At 42.6% G+C, this 23,877-nt stretch overlaps 1 protein-coding gene and 1 long non-coding RNA gene across 13 annotated transcripts in view; one reads left to right on the top strand and one right to left on the bottom strand.

The window, feature by feature from the left end:
• Positions 1-23,877, bottom strand: part of CDH13 (cadherin 13) — a 1,167,676-nt gene that overhangs the window by 1,093,189 nt on the left and 50,610 nt on the right.
• On the top strand, positions 13,469-20,340 carry LOC144338262 (uncharacterized). The gene is made up of 3 exons (XR_013412248.1): positions 13,469-13,556; positions 13,807-13,872; positions 14,682-20,340. It is a non-coding gene; the product is annotated as an uncharacterized LOC144338262 (long non-coding RNA).

The following is a 23,877-nucleotide window of genomic DNA, read 5'->3' as shown; positions in this document are numbered from 1 at the left end:
TGATGTATTGGGAAGTCACACCAGAAAGCAATTAAAATGCATCCTGACAGTCACACAATCAGTGAAATCCTTCATGAGGGCAAAGAGGAGGGCAAGACTCAAAACAGGATGAGAAGCTGTGATCTTCTCACAGTTGCTTTCTCTGATTGCTTTTGAAATTCTAGGACAGGACTGAAAATCTCAGATTCTTAGAAGTGATTAAATTTAACCCAAATTCAGACTTCTTAATCCCTGGGGATGAATATTCACACACAGACATACACACGCATGCACACACACATGCACACTTACTAGCCCTAATTCTTGTATCTTCCTTAAAACACTGAGTTTGACTTTATTGTTTGAAAATACAAGCTAATGTCAACTTACATACATTATACACATACACAGTAACTCTTCACTGGTCAAAATTCTGTCAAAATTCTCCTCTGCATAGAATGTTGCTCATGTTTTACCCATGGTAGTGATTCTCAAAGTCTGTTCTTTAGGGTATTATCTCACAGGATGCCCTGTGAATCAAAGGGTTCCAAGGTCAAGTAGATTTGGAAACTGCTGCACATTCTAACCCCTTCTTGGAAATTTGGTTTGCACATTCACAGATTAAAGCCTCTGAGAAGTCCTGCAGGAAAAATTCATTTAAATTTCTTTAACCTAGATGACCCCCAGTATGTTCAGCCGTATTTGTCTTTGATGCTATAACCCTTCTCAGCATCCTCAGGAACTCATATCCATAAAATGTACTTTGTGTCACCCTAGTAAAGGCCAAACTTCTGTAACAGGCAAACTTCTAGAGTAAACCAATCTTAGCCAAGTTGGGATAAATCAACAAAGCTCTCTGGCAACTTGCAGGCAAATGCCCAGCCAACAAATTGGATGACTCATTTTATTTTCCTTTTCTGGAGAACTGCTGAAACATTGTATCAGTGTCACCCATGTGGACCTTCACAAGCTGTATTATTTATTGTTTGTAAAAACTAGATGGGACATTCCTCTCTCAACAGCTAAATGACATTTGGCATAGACAAAAGAGATTATCTTAAAATCCTGTTACGTTTGTTCTGTGACACTGTTTGGATTGTGGGTGGGAGAAGGTAAAACAGTAAAAGCTATGTTTGTGGATTAAGTGTAAGGATGCAAAATGGTGTACTGATTACATTTTGGTTTAGCAAAAATGTCATAATCACCATGAAGCCTTGTTTTATGCACATTCTCTTAAACACCGTTTCTGAAAGAATTAGTGGAGAGGAAATCTTGCTGGAAGGCAGAGTTATGACACGCATTAAGGGTGGCCATGTTAATGAAGTGGAGCAAGGGAAATGGGACCTGGGAATCGGCTGCCTCACCTTCTGTGCCCTTGAAATCAGCCTCCTCTCAGTCTGGGCTGGGTTGAAATTAACATAATGAGATGGCTTCTCTCCACTTGCAGAGTGTGTGTTCTCAGGAGGATGGAGCCGAACGCACTCCTTACTACTGGTGGTCCTCCTGGAAGCTTAGTTCTCAGAGGCAGAGGACACGAGCAGCTGTCCTTGGCAGGGCAACCTCAGGTAATCGTCAGTGACCCTCCCTGGCCCTGCTACAGCCTGAATCCCAGTTTCATCACAAAAGTTCCCATCTCTCCCCATGTGAAAGGGGAGCTATTAGAAATATCTACCTTCAACAATCAGGCTTCTATGAAGATCAATTAAATGACAGGTGTCAAGATATCTTTTGCCAACAGAATATTGTATATTATTATTAGTATGAAGATGGTTTTTTCTTCTTAAACTAGGAGTGAACAAACTATGGCTCATGGGCCAAATGTGGCGTGTGGCCTATTTTTATACAGCCTAAAATCTAGGAATATCTTTGTTTTTTTACATTTTTAAAGGATTGTTAAAAGAAAAAGGATAACAAGAAAGAAAAGGAAAAGAAGCAGCAAAAAAAGAATATAGAACACGGCCTGTACGTGGCCCCAAAGTCTAAAATATTTACTACCTGTCCTTTTACAGGCAATGTATGTGAACCCGTCTTAAACAGAGAAAAAACTAGCTATTTCTTTGCCTTCCTGTAATAGATTGTAAAAAATGTTCTGATTCTTCACGCCTCCTGTGCCATGGAGCTATTCAGTGCCCTCCCTCTTTGACAATGGGCTCAGCTATGGGAGGCTTGGCCAATAGATTGTTTGCTGAACAGGCTTGAAAATCACCTGTAGAACTGAGCTTGTCTCTCATGCCTCCTCCACTGCTCTGAAAACATGCCCAAGCTAGCCTGCTACAATATGGGAGAGTCATGGAGCAAAGCCCACCTCAGACATGTGAACAAGGTCAGCTAAGATCACACAGCCACCTAACTGATGGCTGAGCCCACATGCATGGGCAGTGAGCACTACTTACTAATATACTACCAAGCTTTGGTAGTTGTCTGTCACCCAGCAAAAACTACCTGATACATTCTCTTCCTTTTTCCCACCATCTACAGAGGGTACCCAGGAGATAGAGTTCTTTGCCTTGGTCTTCACTAAAAGTGAGCTATCCCAGTCAGCTTTCACTTTTGTTTCTGAATGCAAACATATCCCTGACATGCATAGACTCTTCCTACCTGGCAGAAAACACTAAAGAGACTAGAGACAGCACTGCCTTAGAATTCAAGAGCTCATTCTTACCAATGCTCCAATCTTCCAAACTTTGAACATGGTATGCCTAGGCCTACAGCAACAATTAGAACCTGCCTGTCCAACCTAAATTCCGTGAGTCTCCACTCATTCATTCATTCATTCATCCATTCAACAAATATTTCTTTATAGCCCCATGTGCCAATCACTGTGCTGGAACATTAACATGCAGCTATATCCTCAAGGAGCTCATCTATAGGGTAGATTCCATCCTCCAGTCCTGGTTTCCTCCTCACCAGCTGTTGTCATGTTGTCATGTCGGGGCAACAATAAACAGTATAATTCCACAGCTTTATTATAGTCTATTATCAGCAGTGCAAATATAAATTCTATATATTCAAAACCATTTGGCTATGTTTTGAATGCATGGAAAAACTTACACACACACACACACGCACACACAGAGATACACACAAAATGCCTTGGCCCGGCCAGTGGCTCACTCCTGTAATCCCAGCACTTTGGGAGGTTGAGGCAGGTGGATCTTGAGGTCAGGAGTTTGAGACCAGCCTGGTCAACATGGTGAAATCACGTCTCTACTAAAAACACAAAAAATTAGCTGGGCGTAGTGGTGGGCACCTATAATCCCAGCTATGCGGGAGACTGAGGCAGGAGAATCGCTTGAACCCGGAAGCAGAGGTTGCAGTGAGCCGAGATCACGCCACTGCACTCCAGCCCCAGCGACAGAGTGAGACTCTGTCTCAAAAAAAAAAAAAAAAAAAAAAAAAAAAGAAATGCCTTGGCCCCCTTAAAGTTGATTTAAGGATGTTGGAGGACAGTCTGGGGTGAGAGTGACAAAGCCTCATCATGTTCTCTCTCTTCAGATGAAAACCACCAGTACCTGAGAATATGGATCAACTGTGCTATTAACTTTACCCAAACCACCTTAAAACTGAATCATGAATATACAACTCTTTCTTTGATGACACAGTGTGGTGGTTTTGAAATATATACACAAATTATTTGCTCCTTCTCCCTTCAAGACGTAGAGTTTAATTCCCTTCCCTCAGAGTGTGGACCTGGACTCAGTACACATTTCTAATAAATAGAGCATGGTAAAAGTAATAACATATGACATCCAAGATTGGGACATAACTGGTGTTCTGGTTCCTTCCTTGATTTTCTCTCTCTGGGATAGTTCACACAGGAGAAAGCCAGTTGCCATTTTGTGTGAATACCCTAACAGTCCTATGGAGAGCCTATCGTGGTGAGGAACTGAGGCCTCTTACCACCAGCCATGTGAAGGTGCCATTTTGAAAGCAGATCTTCTAGCCCCAGTCAAGCCTGCAGATGACTCCTATTTCAACCAACATCTTGACAACAATATCATGAAAGACTCTAAACTACCACTACCTCATTGCAATGTTTCTGTAATAATACTTGTTTGTAAGCCACTAAATTTGGGGAAATTTTTTAATGCAACAATAGATAATTAACATACATAGATAGAATCCCATTGAAACCACCATAGTTGACCTAATTGAGTTGAAGAAATCAGGGGACATAAATTAAATGGTAAGAGTCTTGAAGAGTCTGCTTTCCTGTTATAGCCTTCATTGTAACATGAGTTATGGGAGTTCTGATTTTGTTTCTATCACTTCAATCAATAACTTTTTTTTTTTACACATTTGCTGCCATCAAAACCAAAGGTGCAGAACTTAACTACAAAGCTGTCATTCATGTTGCATGTCAAAGACTTTGTGACTACTAAAATTTCTTGCACTTACAAAACAACGGTGTTCTCATTGACTTTTACTTTTGAATATAATTAACGTTTACTTTTTATTTAACTTGCATAGATTGTGTTTTTTCTAATTTTTGTTAGAAAGTAATGTTTCATTTATATCTAAAATATCTAGAGTGACACTTTTTAGAAAAGATGCATTTGAATAATATATGATGTGAATAAAATCAATTTCAAAAGCAACACAATAGAATTATGCAAAAGAAAATCTATGTTTATATCATCTTTTTTTTTTTAATTAGAGAGCAAACTAAAGATTTCACTGGAGTCACAGAATGGTCTGTGATCCCCAAAATATTAACACTCACAAATCTGGGGGCTTTCCCTGGTCAAGCACATCTAGTTTCCAGAAAGTAGATGTCACCTGAATTTCAGGCTTGGGGGGAAAAAGTAACTGTCAGAGAAACATTAGAAAGGCTTAGTGTTGTGGAAATAATTGATAAATGTGTGTAGATAAGGAATATATTTGGCAGGCTAGTAGATTTGAGACATTTATCTGCAAGGCTGCTTTAAATGGGTTATGGTTGATTTAACTCTGCGTTTAATGTCACTCAATGTCTTGTACATAATCTGTTAAAAATTAAATGTGCTGTCTTATAAATCTAAAAGTTATTCAGCTCAATTCTACCAGGCTGCATGGCATAGCATCATTCCCCTGTGTTCAAATCTCCTGCTGTTCTAACACTATGGAGAATAAATTAATGACCTAACAATTATGCCTCTTGCAAGAATTCAGATGGGGGCTTTGACTGAAGGTCAGCACAGTAGCTTTCTGTCCCTGAATAAACTGATATGAAGCTTGAGTGGACCCAGACAGAGAATACTTAACCCAACAATGCTGTGAGATTGTTCTTAACTCCAACTCCAAAGCTACTTTAGGAGCAGCACACACCAAAGCTAAGAGACAGACAAGAGGTGAAGTCCTTCCTGCTCACCACTGGAGCCACATGCTAACCCTGCCATGAATGGTAGATACAGGAACACATCGAAGGGAGAAAAATTGGTGGAAACTAGAGTTAAAGAGAATTTATTAAACCCCTTCTGGGCGACAAAGTCCTGAGTAAGAGACCCAGAATTAGAAGCAGACAAATTGGTCTTTGCTTTCAAATAATTTATATTACATCTGAGGATTCAGAAAGATCCAAACAACACACAGAGGGAGACTTTGAGATACTCTAAATCTGTACCTCCCCATTGACGCTTCATGGCCTCCTCATTGCCCCAGGCACAAAGTCTAGAGTGTGCAGCTAGGTTGACAAGGCCCCCAGCGTCTGGACTCTGCCCACCAGCTTCCCCCATCAGGATCCTTTCCGCTGAGCTGCTTCCAGTACCAAGAACATGCTACCCTTCCTCTAGCTGCCAGGACTTTGCCCACGCTGCTGCCTCCTCTGCCTTGGGATACTTAGCACCTCCACTGTCTCCTGTCTCCACCCTCCCCACACACAGGCACCATTATGTGTTTTCCTTCAAATCTTAGCTCCATGGTCATACAATCAGAGAATGCTTCTCTCCTTGACTCGTTAGTTCCATTTGTTATGCTCGGTAAGAATACCCAAGGTACATCCTTTATAGGCAGTCCTCCTTTCTAGAAGAGACCACTGCTGTATCCTCTTTACACATAGGAATAAAGTCATCCTCCTCTCTCCCACTTGTATCCCCAGGGTCTCAGGATTATTCCACTGTAAATCCTCAAAGAATATTTTTTGAATGAGTGATTGGGTGAATCATACTCCTGGTTCATTCATTCAGTAGGTCCTTATCTATATTTGGAATGTTGTCAGAAAAGGGAAATATTTTGGTAACGTGAAGCATGGCAGTGGGAAAATTCACAAAAAATGCTTAGTATTAAGAGAGGTTTCAGAAGATGATTGGGAATGGACCTAGGAGGAAGGGAGGGAGGGGAGACTCAGTTTAATAGTCGTAGCATAATCATAAGGTAAATAAAGTTGAGATAAAACAGCCTCCTTCTCATGCCTGCAAGCCATTGATTCAGCTAAAAAGGCAATTACCCAAGAAGAATATGAATATTGTCTATCACATTGACACAGAAAAAAGTGCTGAATGTTGCAGTGATAGTGAGCAGTCCATAAAAAAAGTTGGGGTGGTGAAATACCAAAGTCTGCCTGTCACATTTTATCATAAGTAGCTCAAATAACTCTGTTCAATCTCATGTACTTGGAGCCAAACATTACTTTTTATTGTAAGGCAGAAGGCTGAGCCATTTCCTATGGACACTTTTCTATAAAAGTATCCATAACTGGTAGTTGTCACATAAACTTTTCTGCATAAATAGCTCTATATGCTGGTGAGTAAATTAATTAGGGAGACAGAATTATTGAGTACCTACTAAGTGCCAGGCACTGAATTTTTTTTGATGATAGTGTTTAAGTATATGTTTTATTTTTATCCAGATATGGAAATTGAAATTCAGAGTTTGTTTTAATTACTTGCCCAGGGCCACGTACGCAGCAAATAAATGACATCCTTTTAATCCAGGCCTTCACTGTACCTTGGTGTATCCCATGAAATCACAGATGAGAAGTTTGAACCAAGAATGTTATAAGGTTTTCTAGGAATGGCAGAATCCAAGAGCTCACTGGAATTTCAGTTGGGACTCATGACTCTGACGGCACCTTGGATCAATAATGTAAAATAAATGTCTTGTTCTACTCCTATCGTTCCATGAAATATGCCTCAAGTGGCAATAGCTCAAATAAATATCAGAATGAATGGGAGCACAGCTTTCTCCCATTCAGAAACCTCCTGAGAGGATGCCTTGAACAAGTGATGTGGCAGTGTGGTCCTTAGCAATCAGAGGAGAGAGAAGGTGCACAGCAGTGCTCATTAATGATTCACTGACAGCAACTTATCTTTTGGAAGTGGTCCTGCATTTTGGTATGTTTGCGTAAGTGTCTACTTGGAGGTTCTTATAGAGGGTTTAATGTAGGAAAATGGGGGTCCTTTATGCAGCATACATTAATACAGCGGAGAGTGAGTACCTAAATGTTTAGAGCTCGAATGTTTAGACCTAAATGTTTAGGTCCCAAGCTTGGCAGTGGTCTTCCTGAGGATGCTGCTTTCAGCAAAGAGGTGCACTGAGATGTCCTGCACAACTATGTTATCATGTACAAGAATTCTGCTAGCAGGTCCTCTGATGATACCCAAGGCTAGACTTTCATGTATGTAATAGTTACCTTGCCACAAACTAAGAGGCTTAAAACAAAGACATACTTATTCAACCACGGGTTAATTGAGTCAGGAAACTGGGCATGCCTTAGCTATTTTCTCTGCTTCAAGGTGCTTCAAAAGGCTTCAAAGGACCATCCAGGTCTGGGGTCTCATCTCAAAGTCCATGGCATGATAATTAGCAGATTCAGTTCCTTTGAGGCTGTTGCACTGAGACTCCCAGTTCCTGGTGAGGTCTTGGTAGAAGGCCACCCCGAGCTCCTTGCTACATGGGCCTCCTCAACAATGACAACTTGCTTTATCAAAGCCACCAAGGGAGAGAATCTAACAAGGTGGAAGTCAAAATCTTTTGCAAAATGATCACAGAAGACACCTCCCTCAATGTTGAGGTACTCTATTGGCTAGAAGCCAGTTCCTCAAGGGAAGAGGATTACCTAAGGCTGTGAGGACCAGGAAGTGAGGATCACCAGGGTCACTTAGAAGCTGCCTACTCCATATGCTAAAAACCAATGCCTGTGCAGGTTCCCTCCAGCTGCTGAGAACCTAGGTCTTTCATGCACACAGCTCCACGGAAACTAGGAATAAAAATTCCATTCACAGAGGACCCATGTTCTCTCTCCTCTGATTGCTAAGGACCACACTGCCACATCACTTGTTCAAGGCATCCTCTCAGAAGGTTTCTGAATGGGAGAAAGCTGTGCTCCCATTCAAATCTCATCTTGAACTGTAGCTCCAGTAATTCTCACAGGTCATGGGAGGGAACCAGTGAGAGGCAAATGAATCATGGGGGTGGGTCTTTCCCATGTCATTCTCATGGTAGTGAATAAGTCTCATGAGGTCTAATGGTTTTATAAAGGAGAGTTCCTCTACACAAGCTCTCTTGCCTGCAGCCATGCAAGACATGACTTTGGTCCTTTTTCGCCTTCCACCAGGATTGTGAAGCCTCCGCAGCCATATGGAACTGTGAGTCAATTAACCCTCTTTCCTTTATAAATTTCCCAGCCTCGGGTATGTCTTTATTAAGCAGGATGAGAACAGAGTAATATAATTTCTAATGACTTATTTCAAAGGCAGAGTGTGAACATTTGAGCCTAATAACATAGAAGTTACCATGCTGGGTAAACTATCCTAGCTTTTCTGCCTATTTCTTCCTGCAGCTTACACTCCTAAGCATTTGACTTCCCTTCAGCACCTCAGTATAACTCTGCTGTCCACAGTATAATTCAGGTACTTTTCTAATGAAGCCACAGATAATTCATTGTCCAGCCATATCCCTTAACAGGGATGGAACTATTTGCAGATTATGAAAAGCATAATTGAAGGGAAGACAGATGTGCTTTCCATCAGTGTTCCTTAACTTTTGGCATATATCAGAATCTCCTGAATGGCTTGTGAAAATACAGGTTGTTGGCAGCTTTTCTGATTCGTGAGGTCTGGGTGAAGACTGAGGGTTTGCATTTCCAGCAAGTTCTCAGGTGATGTTGCTGCTGCTAGTCCAGCATCATCTGATATCCCAATTTAAGAATCAGTGCCTCCTTGTTAGCCCATGTCAGAATATTGAGGGGAGACCATCTTTCCTGATTTCTCCCTTCAACTCTCCATCAGCCTCTTCTGAAGCCCAAGGAAAGGTTATCACAGTCAGCTTCTGGACTCACCATCCCCAGTGGTAGAACAGGCTCATAATATATTTTCTTTGCTTGGTTTTCCCCAGAGTGGATCTATAAGAAGGACCTGGATACAGGTAGTTTATTTGGAAGACAATCCCGCCAAGTAGTAAGTGAGACAGAGAAGGAGAAAATGTCAGTAAAGGGTACATTCATGAGTAGGGGACTGCAGGGGTTACTTCTGAAAGATGGCAGAGGCCTCAGAATTGTCCCACCAAAGGGCAGGGAGGCTGGGACTCTCATTCCCCAACTTTCACCCCCATGGCTTGATTATTCCTGGGTATGGACTTTGTATCAAGTCCCACCTGCCACATGCTCAGGCTGTGCAAGCTGCTACTGGCTGAGAATTCCCCAAAGTAGGAAGATACTGGCAGCCATTGGTGTATAGGGAGACTGATTGCAGGTGGCCTCTGAGGTGTATAGTACCTGATGTGAGTAATTAACTAACCAACACTTTGGTTTTCCTTTTCTCACTTGTAGGTAACAACTCCACAAGGGTCTCTGAGGGTCCAGCCTTGTTCATTTGGCTGATTGTTATATCTCTGAGCCCAGTGCAGTGCCTAGTACAGCATAGATGCCCGATAAATATTTGCTAAGTGTGTAAATGAATCCAAAATCTAGGTCTTTCTCTGCATCTCCTTCACTGGCTCTATCCTCCTATTTCCTATGTGTCTTTATAGACATTGGCTGGCTTTCCTGTCAACCTTTATCTTCCCAGCTAGAGGACTGTTTATCTGCCATATGCAACTACAGCATTCATCCTCATCCCTGGCTCTGCTTCTGGTCCATGATGGGACAGGTAGGTGCGGAGCTGACAGTCAGCTCAGCCAAGGCCAGGCTGCATCGGCCAACACCCGGGTGACTCCCAGAGGTGTGAGCAGGTTGTGCCAGGCCAGGTGTGCTGCATGTGCACACATGCATAGGGACACCTACCATGTTTCTTCTATTCATCAACAATGGTGGGCATTTTGGTTTCCAAGCACATTAGCTCTGGTTCATCACTGTGTGTACAACCGTCACCCATATGAAAGGCTTTGGGGGATCACATTTTTTCCTAAGTGTCTCTTTGCTCATTCTTACAGGGTGAACTCTTCTACCCACAAGGCTGTGCTGGGGTCCTGTGTATTTTCTATCCAGAAAAGTTTAGGCTAATCTACAAACTTGTGTGCTTCCTCTTCTAGATCATTAATAAATATGTAAAATAAGACCAGCCCTAGGATTATTCCACAGAGAACATGACTCTCGGATATTAATTATTTTGTTATTTTTGCGTCTAAGCCAAGTTCTTCATTCATAGCTAAACATTAAAATACAACTAAATATTTAAAAATAGCAAAGCTCTAGGGTTGACACATTTCCAAAGCTTTCTGGAAGTCTACACAGTATATGCCCACTGGTTGTCTCACCATTCCTCTTCATATTTATTTCCCCCCGACCCCACCCCAGCCACCCACCAGGTCATGAGAAGGTTTGTTGTTGTTGTTGTTTTTCTTTTTTAATTTTTTTTTTTGAGACGGAGTCTCACTCTGTCACCCAGGCTGGAGTGCAGTGGCATGATCTCGGCTCACTGCAAGCTCCACCTCCTGGGTTCACGCCATTCTCCTGCCTCAGCCTCCGGAGTAGCTGGGACTACAGGCACCCGCCACAGCGTCCAGCTAATTTTTTTTGTATTTTTAGTAGAGACGGGGCTTCACCGCGTTAGCTAGGATGGTCTCAATCTCCCGACCTCGTGATCCGCCCACCTCGGCCTGCCTGGCTAATTTTGTAATTTTTTTTAGTAGAGATGGCGTTTCACCATGTTGGTCAGGCTGGTGTCGGACTCCTGACCTCAAGTGATCCACCCACCTTGGCCTACAAAAGTGCTGGGATTATAGGCGTGAGCCACTGCCCCCAGCCATGAGAAGATCTTAATCGGGAACGACTTATTGGGACGGAAATGCATTACATCTTCTTCAGAAGCTATGTTTGCTCCAACCTGTGGTATCTGCCCTTTGAAGCAGACAGCCCAGTTTGTCTAGAATGTAAATGTGAGACCTGGCGCTCTGAGGACGGGAGTCCCTTTACGATGCTTTAAAGAAATGGGAGGGGGCTATGCATATCTATGATCTTGATTTATGTTAAACATTAGGGAATCAAACACACTTGCCATTTGCAGCAACATCCCAGACAACAATCTTCAAGTGTAGAACAAATAGGGCAGTGACGGAAGTCATTCCTGTGATCCTCGAGCCTTCAGGCAAGGTGGCCTCAAAAATAAATCTAGATTGTGAGATTCAGTTTGGAAGAGACTTGAAAACCAACAAAACAACCAATGTTATGCAAAAGGAGGTTACTAAACTGACTATGATAATGATGGTCTTAATAATGGACCCAAATGATAACACTGGCTTTCTGTAAGAGTAGATGAATATAACTTACTAACAATTTATCTACAGAATATATTTTTAGTGGCAGTGATTCATACCTGCTGAGAAAGCCATTCCCACTGGAACCTGTATGGGCCCATCTCTAATTCAGATATTTTCTGCATCCTACCCAGTAGTATCAACTGCACAGTTTGACGGGCCGGTTTTATCTTGGGGGAAAAAAAAAGTTTGGATGCCGGCAAGTTAGAAGAATAAACCTGAATAAGTATGTTAACCCTACTAGAAAAACACTCATTACTTTATACATGTTGTTGCGCTCAGCATGAAGAACACAGCTGGTATGAAAGACAGATGACCTAGTTCTTAAATGGAGGCATACCATTCTGGCACGATCAAGTCCAGGTGCCCTGGTTCTCAATGGGGCCTGGATCTTTAATGTCTCAGCACTGGCAGTGACCAGGAAGCCTGGCCAAGCCCCCTCTCTGGCTCCTATTTGGCTCCTTTTCCAAGAAGCAAATGGACCACATGGTTATCCTGGTTCCTTTTCTTTCCATTCTCAATCTGTCTGGTGACCAAATCACCAGCCCAGGCCTCTCCATTTTTCTTACCTTATTTTACTGCTTTATAAACAACAATAACAACAAATTACTTAATATTGAAAACATTTTTTAAATGAAGGTAGGAATAATTGAATGAATATTCACTTTATCATCCTCGGATCTTTAATTCTTGTTACAAATACTACCAGAACCATCCCAAAAGGGTTCAAAAGAAACATGTCATCAGATGAATGATGTTTTCACTATTACTCTGTAAACTATGTTGTCATAGTTGACGTTTTATTCAATAAATATTTCTGAGTCTCCATTGATGGAAAATGCAACCGGAGAACATGAATTCTGCTTTGCTAGACTTCAGAGTCTTGAATGGTAATGACCAGTGCTGAACTTGTGAGTGTCATTATTTGATTTAGTACATAAACATGCCTGTGATCATGGCTTCCTTTTTACAGCTGAGGAAGCTGAAGCTCAAAGAGGTTTAAAAGTGAGCCTAGGGCATATGGTTTGCCTTTCTTAGTACTTCTGTGTATTCAGGGGCTTGGATTTGTGGCTCAGAAACCATGTTCCCAGATAAACACGGAGCCCAGCAGGGCATTCGGGATACAGTCTGGAAGTAGCAGTTGCTGCCAAGCTATACCAGTGTTGGACAAGAAGATCACTTGGCTGGTTCACTTGAGGCAAGAGCCAAGCAACTACCCTGTGGTTACTTGCTTTAGAGATTCTAGGACAGAAACCCCAGTAACCCAGCTTCACACAAAGGTAAAATCACAAACACTGTTGTCATTTTTGCACTTGAACCATTGCTGCCACATAGATCTGTGATCACTGAGGGCCTCCATCTGTCACTGCAGTGTTTCAGTGTGGCAATGAACAGGAAAAGTTGTCCTACGAACCCAGTCCCAAGCATGTCTGAGTCCAAGGGGGTGCCTGCCAGGAAACTCCTTACTTAGCATATCCCTGACAGTTTGCCCTGGCTCTGCTCCTACTCTGAGGACAGTCAGTTTGAAAAGAGGCACTCACTGGGTCACCATGTTAGGATCTACCAATTTTGATAGAATGAGATCAGGATGGAAGGCAACCAGATTCCAAATGATCTCTTTATCCCACTGATATGGTTTGGCTCTGTGTCTCCAACCAAATTTCATCTTGAATTATAATAATTCCCACTTGTAGTGGGAGGAAGTGGATAGGAGGTAACTGAATCATGGGGGCAGGGTTTTCCCATGCTATTCTTGTGATAGTGAGTAAGTCTCACAAGATCTGATGGTTTTATAAATGAGAGTTCCCCTGTACATGCTCTCTCTTGCCTGTCACCATGCGAGATGTGACTTTACTCCTCCTTCACCTTCTGCCATGATTGTGAGGCCTCCCCAGCCATGTGGAACTGTGAGTCCATTAAACTGCTTGCCTTTATAAATTACCCTGCCTCAGGTATGTCTTTATTAGCAGCTTGAGAACAGACTAATATCCCCACATAGACCAGTAAACTTGGCCTCCTGCTGATACCACTTACATCTTGTTATAAATTTGGAATAGTAACCCCACCACCACCCAGTATCCACAAGCTAAGATTTAGTTACTCCTTGTGCTAAACCCTGCCTCCTCCTTTACACTCCTTGCATCTCACTGTTCACAGGCACTGACCTTTCCCTGATACCAGCTTCAAAGCTACCATGAAAGAGGACTTGGCCTCTCCACCTAGGTAAACAGATGACCTGTACCCTTGAAATTCTAAATGTAATGCATAAGACTCGGTTCCGTTCCCCTCTCTCTCCATTTGTACAATGTCTGAGGCAGATTCCTATATCTACGAAGAGAGAGAAGCAGTGGATTTCCCATATACAATATCTTTACTGAATTAAGCAAGAGCTTACAAATGTTGAGCTCTCGTTTAGAGCATTTTGATGAAAAATAGATAATTTTGTCTCTGTAAGAGAGATCCAAGGAAGAATTCTCCTGACATAGCTTGAGTAAGAAGTCCTGTTCCCTGTGTTATTCCACATGGGAGGTGTGTTATGGTCATGGGTATTGATAATACCCAATATAATTACTCAAAATCAACCCTCATTTATGACGGCTCTTCTCGATCACTCTATTTCCCCTGTGCATCAAGCAACATTCTGGGTTGTCAACAGAAGGAACAAAGGCCTGTGCTAAAATCTTTCATGCACGTTATCACAGGGAATCATAACAATAATCATTTGAGGAAAGGAATATTCTCATTTTTAGAGTTGAAAAGTTGAAGGCCAGAGTGGTTAAATACCGGACTCTGCTGCCATAGTCAGTGAATGACTGGCCTGGTTTTTCTCTGGCACATTCTCTGACCCACGCATCGCACTGTTGCCTCTGGGAAAAGCTGAGCCTGCATTCTTCAGTTCCTCTCCCATATAATCTCTGTCCACACCAGTAACCAATCACACAAGGGATGCTGGCACCCAAATGGACGCTAAGACCCTCTGTATTTATAAGTGTATCGATCCTAATTGGTGATCGTGTTCTATTCTCTCATAGTTCTCCGCAGAACCAGGAGGAGATGAGTTCACAGATCTACCCCTGCTAAGGTGACTTCATATTCTAGTTGGAACAGGAAAGTCCTGATTTACTTTCAAGGGTATCCTGCTTTGAATTAGAAATTGTATGGTCACTCTCTCCAGACCCCACAAACACAAAACACATGTTCTCTGCAAATGATAACCCTCTATGTTGATAATTAAGATGAGGATGCATTACCTGAATTTCTGAGAAGGGTGTGGAAGTGGCGCTAAGGGTCATTATCATTTCTACTTGCAGTTAGGAGAAAAAATTGCAATTCACTAGGGATAACGCAGAAAAGAAATATGCTACTCTTTCCTACCCTAATTGTCAGCTCTCTGTGCCTGCTCATCATGATTTAACCACTAGGGGCATCGTGATATGTGGGTGGCAGCCATTCCTGAAGGGAGCACCTGAAAACCACATATCAAAAAGAGGATTGTGTCTGCTTAAAACAAATGTTCTGTTTTAAGACCTCTGAGGTGGCATCTAGGCAGAGTGGAACATTCTAGACTTGGTTAAACCTCTTCCTGGTACACAGGGCTGAGGGCACACAGGAAGAGATAAAAGCCAACTGAAGCGAAAGCTGCCTGAGCCAGGTGGGGTTGAACACCTGCTGGCTCCCTCGCAGACTGCAAAGTCTGCCTTGTGTACAAAGCACACACACAGAACACGTGCATGCACACACATCCACACATGTGCAAGTGCACACCCATACACAAGCACAAACACATCTTTCTTGACAGCTAAAAATTCTTTCTCCAGATGTCACTTAATCACATACACATGATCTCACTATCTTTGCTACAGGCTAAAGATTTATTCCCCCCAACATCCATAAGTTAAAATTCTAACCCCCAAGATGATAGTGTTAGGAGGCAGGGCTTTTGGGAGGTGATAAGGTCATGAGGATGAGCCATTATAAATGGGATTAGCGCCCTATGAAAGAGGCTCCGTCCAGATCCCTCACCCGTTCTGCCATGTGAGGACATGGCTAGATGGCAAGGAAGCAGGACCTCACCAGATACAAAATCTGCCGGCACCTTGATCTTGAACCTCCTAGCCTCCAGAACTGTGAAATAAGCATTCATTGTTTTTAAGCCACCCAGTCTGTGGTATTTTTTTTATATAGCAGCTCAAACAGATTAAGATAATCTCTCAACAACACTGAAGCATATTTTTCCCCTCATGGGATCATTTCTCCCAGAAAGGCCTTGCCTGGCAATGGCTGTGCACTGAGTTACCTGCGGGTTTACCGGCCAGACACACATGTTGCTCCATGGCAAACACTGTCTCAAGTTGTGCCCACCTTGGCTAAATTTCCCACCTCCAAGAATACTACATATTAAATAGTTGAATTTACTCATTTTCAAGCAACTACTTAAATGTGATTTGTTTTTCCCTCAAAGAACACCCAGGTTATTTGTCCTCTACCCTGATCCTTCTCAACTCTCAGGAGGCGGCTGTGGCCTTAAGAAAGCAGAACTGAATTCTGAGTGGGCTCATGCTATGCCTACAAGTCATGTTTGCAGAGGCTAATTCTCAAATGTCTGCTTTCTGTACCTGACCTGTTTATGCCAAAGCACTCAATCATTTGGGAAAAGGGTCAAAAGCAATTGTAAACAGTTCCCTGCTATGGAACCAGTAGAGACTCCAGGTAGGATCTAGTATCAATGTTTTTCAGAAATATTTTGGAAACAGTCCTCATACATTAAGGTAGCTCCCCAGATCCTGACTTCATGGTCTATTATGCTGAGATGGTGAGTTTGTGGTATGTATGACATAACTTTACCCGTGTACATGGCAGACATCACTAATTGACTGCAGCATACTTTCCTGATGGGCTCCAGAATCTTACTCACCACAGAGACGTAGGCATCCTCTTCATGAGAGTTGACCCACAAAACAAAACCTACTTGCTATCCCAGGTGTACACACATGATATTATCTAAGGGACTGATGACCCAAAGACATTCATAGCTGGCACTCAAGGGATAAATCATGGGAACCCTTACGTCAGACACCATGGTTTACTCTCACAGTCACTGTTTTGTTCTGAATCCTAGATCTGAGCTCTAGGGATCTGCCTCTAATCCCTGAAATCCAGGGATGTCTTCAGGTATCAAAACCTGGGCCTTTTTGTCATCATTGGACCATTTTCCCCAAGTAGGACTGAACCTCTAACTCCCTGTCTGGTTACTTTGATCACAGCTATTCATTAATTCTTCCTTGATCATTTGGTTTCCTCAATATAAATAGTCCTTGGGAAGGGGTATACAGGAGAAAAGGCACTCCCCATCTAACTGCTTAGAGCAGATTTCATAAAAGGGGAGACTAGAAAAGTCAAAGGTTAATGTGTCATGGTTTTATTAGTTCTGTGAAAGGATAAGAAGCACACGATTTTTGCCAACATAGAAAACAAAACCATCTGGTACCATAACCTAATAATATGTAATATAATATCTACCATCACCAGAAAGCAAAAATAGTAAAAATATCCACATCAAGTCTCTGCCTTCTTGGCTTGAGTCTCAGTTTCTCCCTCATTCAGAAAGTATGGACTGAGGAGATGGTGTGGATAGCTTGGTGAATAAGACAGTCAGACATCCATTTCCTAATTAATTATCTCTACTAACTTGCTTGAATAATGGATGCATTCCTCAATCCATGAATGCTCACATGATTCCTTATTCTCCTGCCCCTTGAGAGCTGCTGGTCCTTCTGGTCCAACTGTATTTGTGTGCTTGACTCTTTGGTCTAGCTGTTTCTGGTGTGATATAATTAGGGACGAGAAAGCTCAATGGTCTGAATGCAGTCTCTCACCATAGGGCCGTCCTTCCCTATCACTAGGGTGACATTGCATCGGGCTATGGAAGATTCATGGCATGGCCACTTTGCAGCAGCAAGAGTGAGCCCAGCAAGTCAGATATACAAGGCAAGAACAGGCTAGCATCTGGAACCAAAGAGCGGGGAGTTGGGGGATGACAAGCACACAAGCTAGAAAGATTAGACCAAAATACTAGGTTCCTGCAGGTCAAACCTGGACAGAAAAGGTCAAATAGGTAACCCAGGTGCAATAAACAAGACCCCAGGCTGAGACAGGGAAGGTTTAGTAAGACCACACCAGGGCGATATCTTCTTATCTACGACTTATTTTCCTGAAGAGCATTGTTTCACTGGATACTGATGACTGTTTCTGCTATTACAACTCCTAGTTTTAAGATGAGAACACTAAGCTCCATGGAAACTGAATAACTTGGCTAAGTTCTGAAAGCTGATAAGTCGGGGCTGGAACTTGAACCCAAGGTCTAATTCAGAGCTGCTTCCTGCAGACAGTGTGTTCCCAGTGCCCTGGCATTCTTAGGATCAGGCTGAACTGTGGGCAATGGCTGTGTGTCTTCCGCTCCCTTAATTCCTAAGTGTGGCTGGGTCATGGCTCAGGAGAAGCACCAGCCCTCAGGGTGGCACAGACTTCTGAAAATTACAAGAGCAGAGGGCTAGGCCTTCTTAGAAGATCCTTCCAATATTTTTCTCAGAAGCAAGCACATCCGTTTCCTAATTAATTATCTCCATTAGCCAAGCTCAATTACTTTGTGTCCACCTCCAAGAATACAACCTTGCTCCTTGGAGACTTCCTATTTGAATTTCCAAGGGGGCAAATATTGCCAGAAGCATGTTTTATGTAATTACATAGTGTAGATATTTCACTCTCTCTTTACTTAATGATTATTAAATACAGAAATTAACTTTCGTACTTGGATATGGATCCCATCAGTTTAAGAGAAAGTAAATGTATACATGTAATGAAGTATTTCTCCCTGCAGAACTTGAGGGATGACATTTGTTGAAATGCTGACCAGAAGCCGGTGCGTGCCTCTAATAGGTGGCCTCTCCTCTGTTTCTCATCATGCCAGTGTCCAGTGTTTTTCAATGGAAACTTTCTATTCTATTCTGCATTAGAAGAACCAGAAGAGCTTGATAAATACAGATTCCATGGCCCACACCTAGACAGATGGAATCAGCATGTCGACGGGTGGGGCCTGGGAATCTGCACTTCTAGCACTTTCCCTATGGGATTCTGTTTATGCTAATGTCCAGGAACCAATTATAGTTATTTGCCTGATGCATGAAGGCAGTCTTATCACTGGGAACAAGAGAGGCAAAATGAACACAAGCCCATCTCTTCTCATACATATTTTAATAATAAAAATGCAATATATGTTATCTATTGTTACTCCATAGTTATTATAAATCCTGAGCCAAGGTTTTGAGAGCCCCGCCTGATTTGGAAGGTGAAGGAGAAACCAGGAGGGAAGAGGGGAAATGAGAGGAGAGGGGATGGCACAGTCAAGAGCACTGAGCCTGGGAACTGCTTCAGGCAACCAGAGCTCAACCGGGCTGGGGCCTCTGGGAGCCGGCAAGACACACGGAGCTCCAGACCCCACCTGGAGGGCAGGAAAGCTGGTGTTTACACATTGATGCCTGTCAGTCCTCACCTGAGTGCTGCTCCTGGGACCCGGTAATTCTCTGGCACTGCTGTGCACAGACACGGGCTTTGGTAGCTGGCAGCCGGAGAGAGCCCTCAGGCAGAGAAACATATGCAGGCGCTGGCTACTGGAAGTTGAGCTGGCAGAAAGGTGAGGGAGGACAACAGGGGCACCAGGAGCATCCGCTGCTGCTCCCGCCAGGTTAAGCAAGAAAGTGTCAGATGTGTTTTAGTGACTAGCTCAGAAAATGAGTAAGAGGCAAACAAACATTGTAAGAGAAAAATTATTTCTTATTTATGTATTTGCTTATTTAATTGTGATAAAACAACCATAACATAAAATTGGCCATTAATAACATCTGGAGCACTCTCTATGCTGTGCAACCATCACCATTATCTAGTTTCAGAACGTTTCCACCTCCCCAAATGGAAATCCTATACCCAGTAGCAGCCACTTCCCATTCCCTCCTCCCACACTCCCCTGGCAAGCACGAATCTACTTCCTGTGCCCATGGAATTGCCTATTCTGGACATTGCATCTAAATGGAACCATACGGTATGGGGTCATTGCCACCGGCATCAGGTTTTCAAGGTTAATCCACGTTGTTGCATGTACGAACACTTCATTCCTTGTTCTGGCTGAATAATATTTTATCACGTGGATGTATTTTCCTTTTAATCTTTCGGACACCACAGAGTCTTCCCAAGAATATCTCTTTGCAGGTTGGTGACAGACATGACAAGCCCCTTTGCCATGCCAGAACAGCCCTGCTCTCATCTGCATCCTCATTTGTGCTCTGAGACACTGGCCTTTGTAGGCAGTCCTGTCTTATTTTTGGGCTCCCTTCTCTTCTCACTTTCTTCTCTGACTTTCCACTAGGTTTGGCTCATGGGAGCTACTGAGCAAGTGAGTTTAAGGTGTCTTCTTCTCTCCAGCTCCCTCGCTGCATGGCCGTGACCCAGGTTAGGCAGTTCTCTCCACCAGCCTTCTGTCTCCAGGTTCCACTGGCCCCCTTCTCCTTGCCCTTTCAGGCCTAGAAGTATTAATAGTTTCCCGCTATTGACAGGCCTCAAGTACAGAAAGTTCCTTTGTTAGTTTTCCACCCAAATCTTCCAACATTTTTGTAAATAGTCTATTAAACGTCATTCAAATTATTCCAGCTTGCATGTGCCTTTCTGTCATGCATGCTGGGATGGGGAGTAATATAATGACCAGGGATAGAGTAACCCATCTATGTCTCACTCAGTCACTGAAGCATATTTTGTAGTATATATATTCATAACTTTGGAGCTCAGAAATAATCTGTCCTATCCACACTTCTGTGTTAGCCCCACTTCCCAGACCAGATCTCAACCAGAGAGCAATTGCGAGAAGAATCACACTTCCTGGATTCAAATCTTAGACCTGCGCCTCCTGGCACTGTGACAAGGGCCAAACTACTTAACCTCTACAAGTCTCAGTTTCATGATGTGTAGAATGTGAATGAGGATGCCTCGACTCTTGGTGTCTAACACACGATATGCAGAAAGTACTTAGAAGAGAGCCACGTGTAGGATGTATTCAGTAAATGCCAGCTATGACAGTAACCCCCATTAGACCAGGCCCCACATTCCCTTCTCTTGGTCTTTATCAGCTTCTCATGGCACTGTCCAGGAGTCCTTCCTGCAGGCCCAGATTCTTCCCAGATGCTGAGACAACAATGACCTGCGCTGGAATATTGGCACCAACTCTCCCTTCCCCAGTGGAGGGATGAGAGTATATGGGGACAAGGAAATTCCACATAGATCCTGGACCCTCCATTCCAAAGAAGACCCCCATGTTATGGTGATGGTCTTCCTTCTCCTCCTTCTTCACCACCATCAAGAAGATCACGATATACTGAAGGTTTACTCTGGGTTCATACACATGCTGTTTAATGATCCTGACAACCTTATGACAACCTTCTTTAAAAATGTGTTCCACATCTGTTTCAAATGTTTTAAAATCAGATCCAAATCCATTTTTGAAATCTGTTCAAGCACAGTATTATTATGTTCAATTACACAGGTAACAGATGAACACATTCTCACTGTAAATGATCCAAAATCTAAATAGTATGAGGTTGGCATTAACGTCCCTTTTTATCTGATGAGGAATACATAACCAAGGCTGATGAAATAATATCCTCAGATTCCACTAGGAAGCAAAAGATACAGATTCCAAAACCAGGGGAGTCTGATGCAGGAGCCTGAGTTCATATGTACTAGATTATGCTGACTTTGTCCAGAGGACTATCTTCTGCTTCAGTTTCCACCATTTGGCATCTTACCAGGCCTTAATTTTCTACCTGCTCTGCTAATGTTTAAGCCTTCCATGCTCACAAGCCATTTTAGTAGGAAGCAAATCTTTGTAAACGACTTTGAAAGTCCATAGCTAAACTAGATTATGTTGGACACTTCTTGCTTCCTGCTACCCAGCCATGGATATAACAACCAGGTTTCCAGGTATGTGATCAGACACCACCTGGCTTCAGTTATACTCCCTATTCCTGCATTCTATCTTGGAGCTTCTCAGACTCCTTAGAATGGAATGCCCAAAAGAACCTGCAGGATGACTCACGCTTGCACTGTTTGGGAAAGCAAAGGAGTGGGCATTCCTCAGGCAAGCTTTGATCCATGGATAATGGGAACCGTGTCCTAGAGACAGACATTTCTGAGGCACTTTCTATGGCTGTTATTAGGGGGTCTTGGGAGGAGTGTGCCTCAGCAGCCCACAGCAGTAATCAACTGGAGTCTGCTCCCTTGAGTGTGCTGTCTTCCTTACCTGTTGAATTGGCCCTATCCTTCTGTTCTATTTCCTGGAATCACACAGTCCCAGTTATTGGACTTTTCTTTCTAGGCTGAGGGCAGGGTATGTCAGGGATGATGAAAGAGTTGTTTTGTTTTATAAATACTTTGCTGTGAATAACAGGCTCTAAGACATAGACAACCTAAGAGAGAAACTTCTCACTCTTTTCAGGAACAGAGTGGCCCAGATCTTTAAGGAGATGACTGTACCCATTACTGTCTCCTTAAACTGTGCACTCTTCAAGGGCCAGCCATGCCACCTATTTTGCACAGAAGTAGGTATATATCCTTAGTCTCAAGGAAAGATTCAAATATTTCTCAGTAAATCAGAAGCAGAGAATCACCCTCCTTACCAGTCACTCAAGCTTCTGACAGGCCTCCTCATCCTGAGAAGGCTTTGTTTCATTCAAGAAAAGTTTTGAGTACTTAGGACTAGCTAGGATTATACACGTCTCCAGAGATAAGAAGGTAAACATAACCTATTTCTTGCCCTTAAGAAGTGAACATTCTAGATTGAAGACAGAGAAACAAACAGAACATTCTTATACCTTGCAAAAAGTACTTCCACTGGGGCAATCATGTAGTAAAAATTGAGCTTTCAGAGCCAAAAACAAGTATTTTCTGCATACCATGCATTTGCATTTTAAACCAACATTAAGAAAAGCAATATTTAGATTTATCCTAGTTTATTTCTGGTCCTAGACCTATGAACTATCCTGAGATGAAAATATAAGTCATCCTCCCATCCACTGCACAGCATGTTTGGCCACAACATTCTTACAGGAAGAGAAAGTTTCCAATACGAGATACCTTGCAAGGGGACTTGGGGAGGCCAGTGTAAATGGTGAAGATGACAGAAGATGAGTATTTTTTATGCAAGCCTTCCGTGCAATGCTTCTTACTATTCTGACCACGACTCATTAAAATTATGCTAGATTTGCAACTATAGATTTTCTGGATCATATTTTCAGACACTTTTCCAACAGGGATCAAGCAGATATCAATCATTTAGAGATGGCAAATATGTAACAGCAAGGTCAGAAACCAAGTTCGCTTGGATTAGTTTGATTAGAAACTTAAAGAAAGGCTTAACCAGGACCCACTGAAACCAACAAGGCAGTTAAAATAGAAGAGGAAAAATTTTGGGGGGAGGGAAGGTAGATTGTAGAACTGAAAACATTTGTGTTCGTTTAGTGAGATGAGAGGAACCTTTAAAAAATGCCTCTCAGTACAATTGTAGACTTTATAGTGTATTGTGTTTTGTGAATCTGGAGACCCGGGTCAGAGTTCTGCCTTTGACACTTCTAAACCCTTAAGTTAGAATGAGCTCTGATTTCCTCTGTTGAAAGAACCTAATTCTATCTGCCTCATCTACGCATCATTAATTTAGTCATTATTCATTAATTACTTCAAAGGTGTTCAGCATTGTGCTCAGCAGTAGGGATTTCATAATGAGTTAAAAACCAAAAACACAAAAGCAAAAGAGTTCTTTCCCTTGTGTAGCTTTGAGTCTTAGTAGGGAGAATACACTAATCACATGTTCCCCCCAAAAAAATGGAAATTGTGATCATCTGGGCTAGGAAGAAGAGGAATGTAACAGAAGAGAGAATAAGAGGGGCATATGATCTAGACTGAGGGTTGACGTTTCCCAAAGAAGTGGCAATAGAGCTGAAATCCAAAGGATGAATGAGTTCGCATTACCTTTCTCTGTAGCGAGAGCAATATGCATAAAAACTGCATAGGCCGGGTGCAGTGGCTGACACCTATAATCCCACCACTTTGGGAGACCAACGCAGGTGGATCACGAGGTCAAGAGATGAAGACCATCCCGACCAACATGGTGAAACCCCATCTCTAGTAAAA

Source organism: Macaca mulatta, chromosome 20 (assembly GCF_049350105.2).
Source record: "Macaca mulatta isolate MMU2019108-1 chromosome 20, T2T-MMU8v2.0, whole genome shotgun sequence".
In the NCBI taxonomy this organism is placed as follows: domain Eukaryota; kingdom Metazoa; phylum Chordata; class Mammalia; order Primates; family Cercopithecidae; genus Macaca; species Macaca mulatta.
This window is presented reverse-complemented; position numbering and strand designations above follow the sequence as displayed.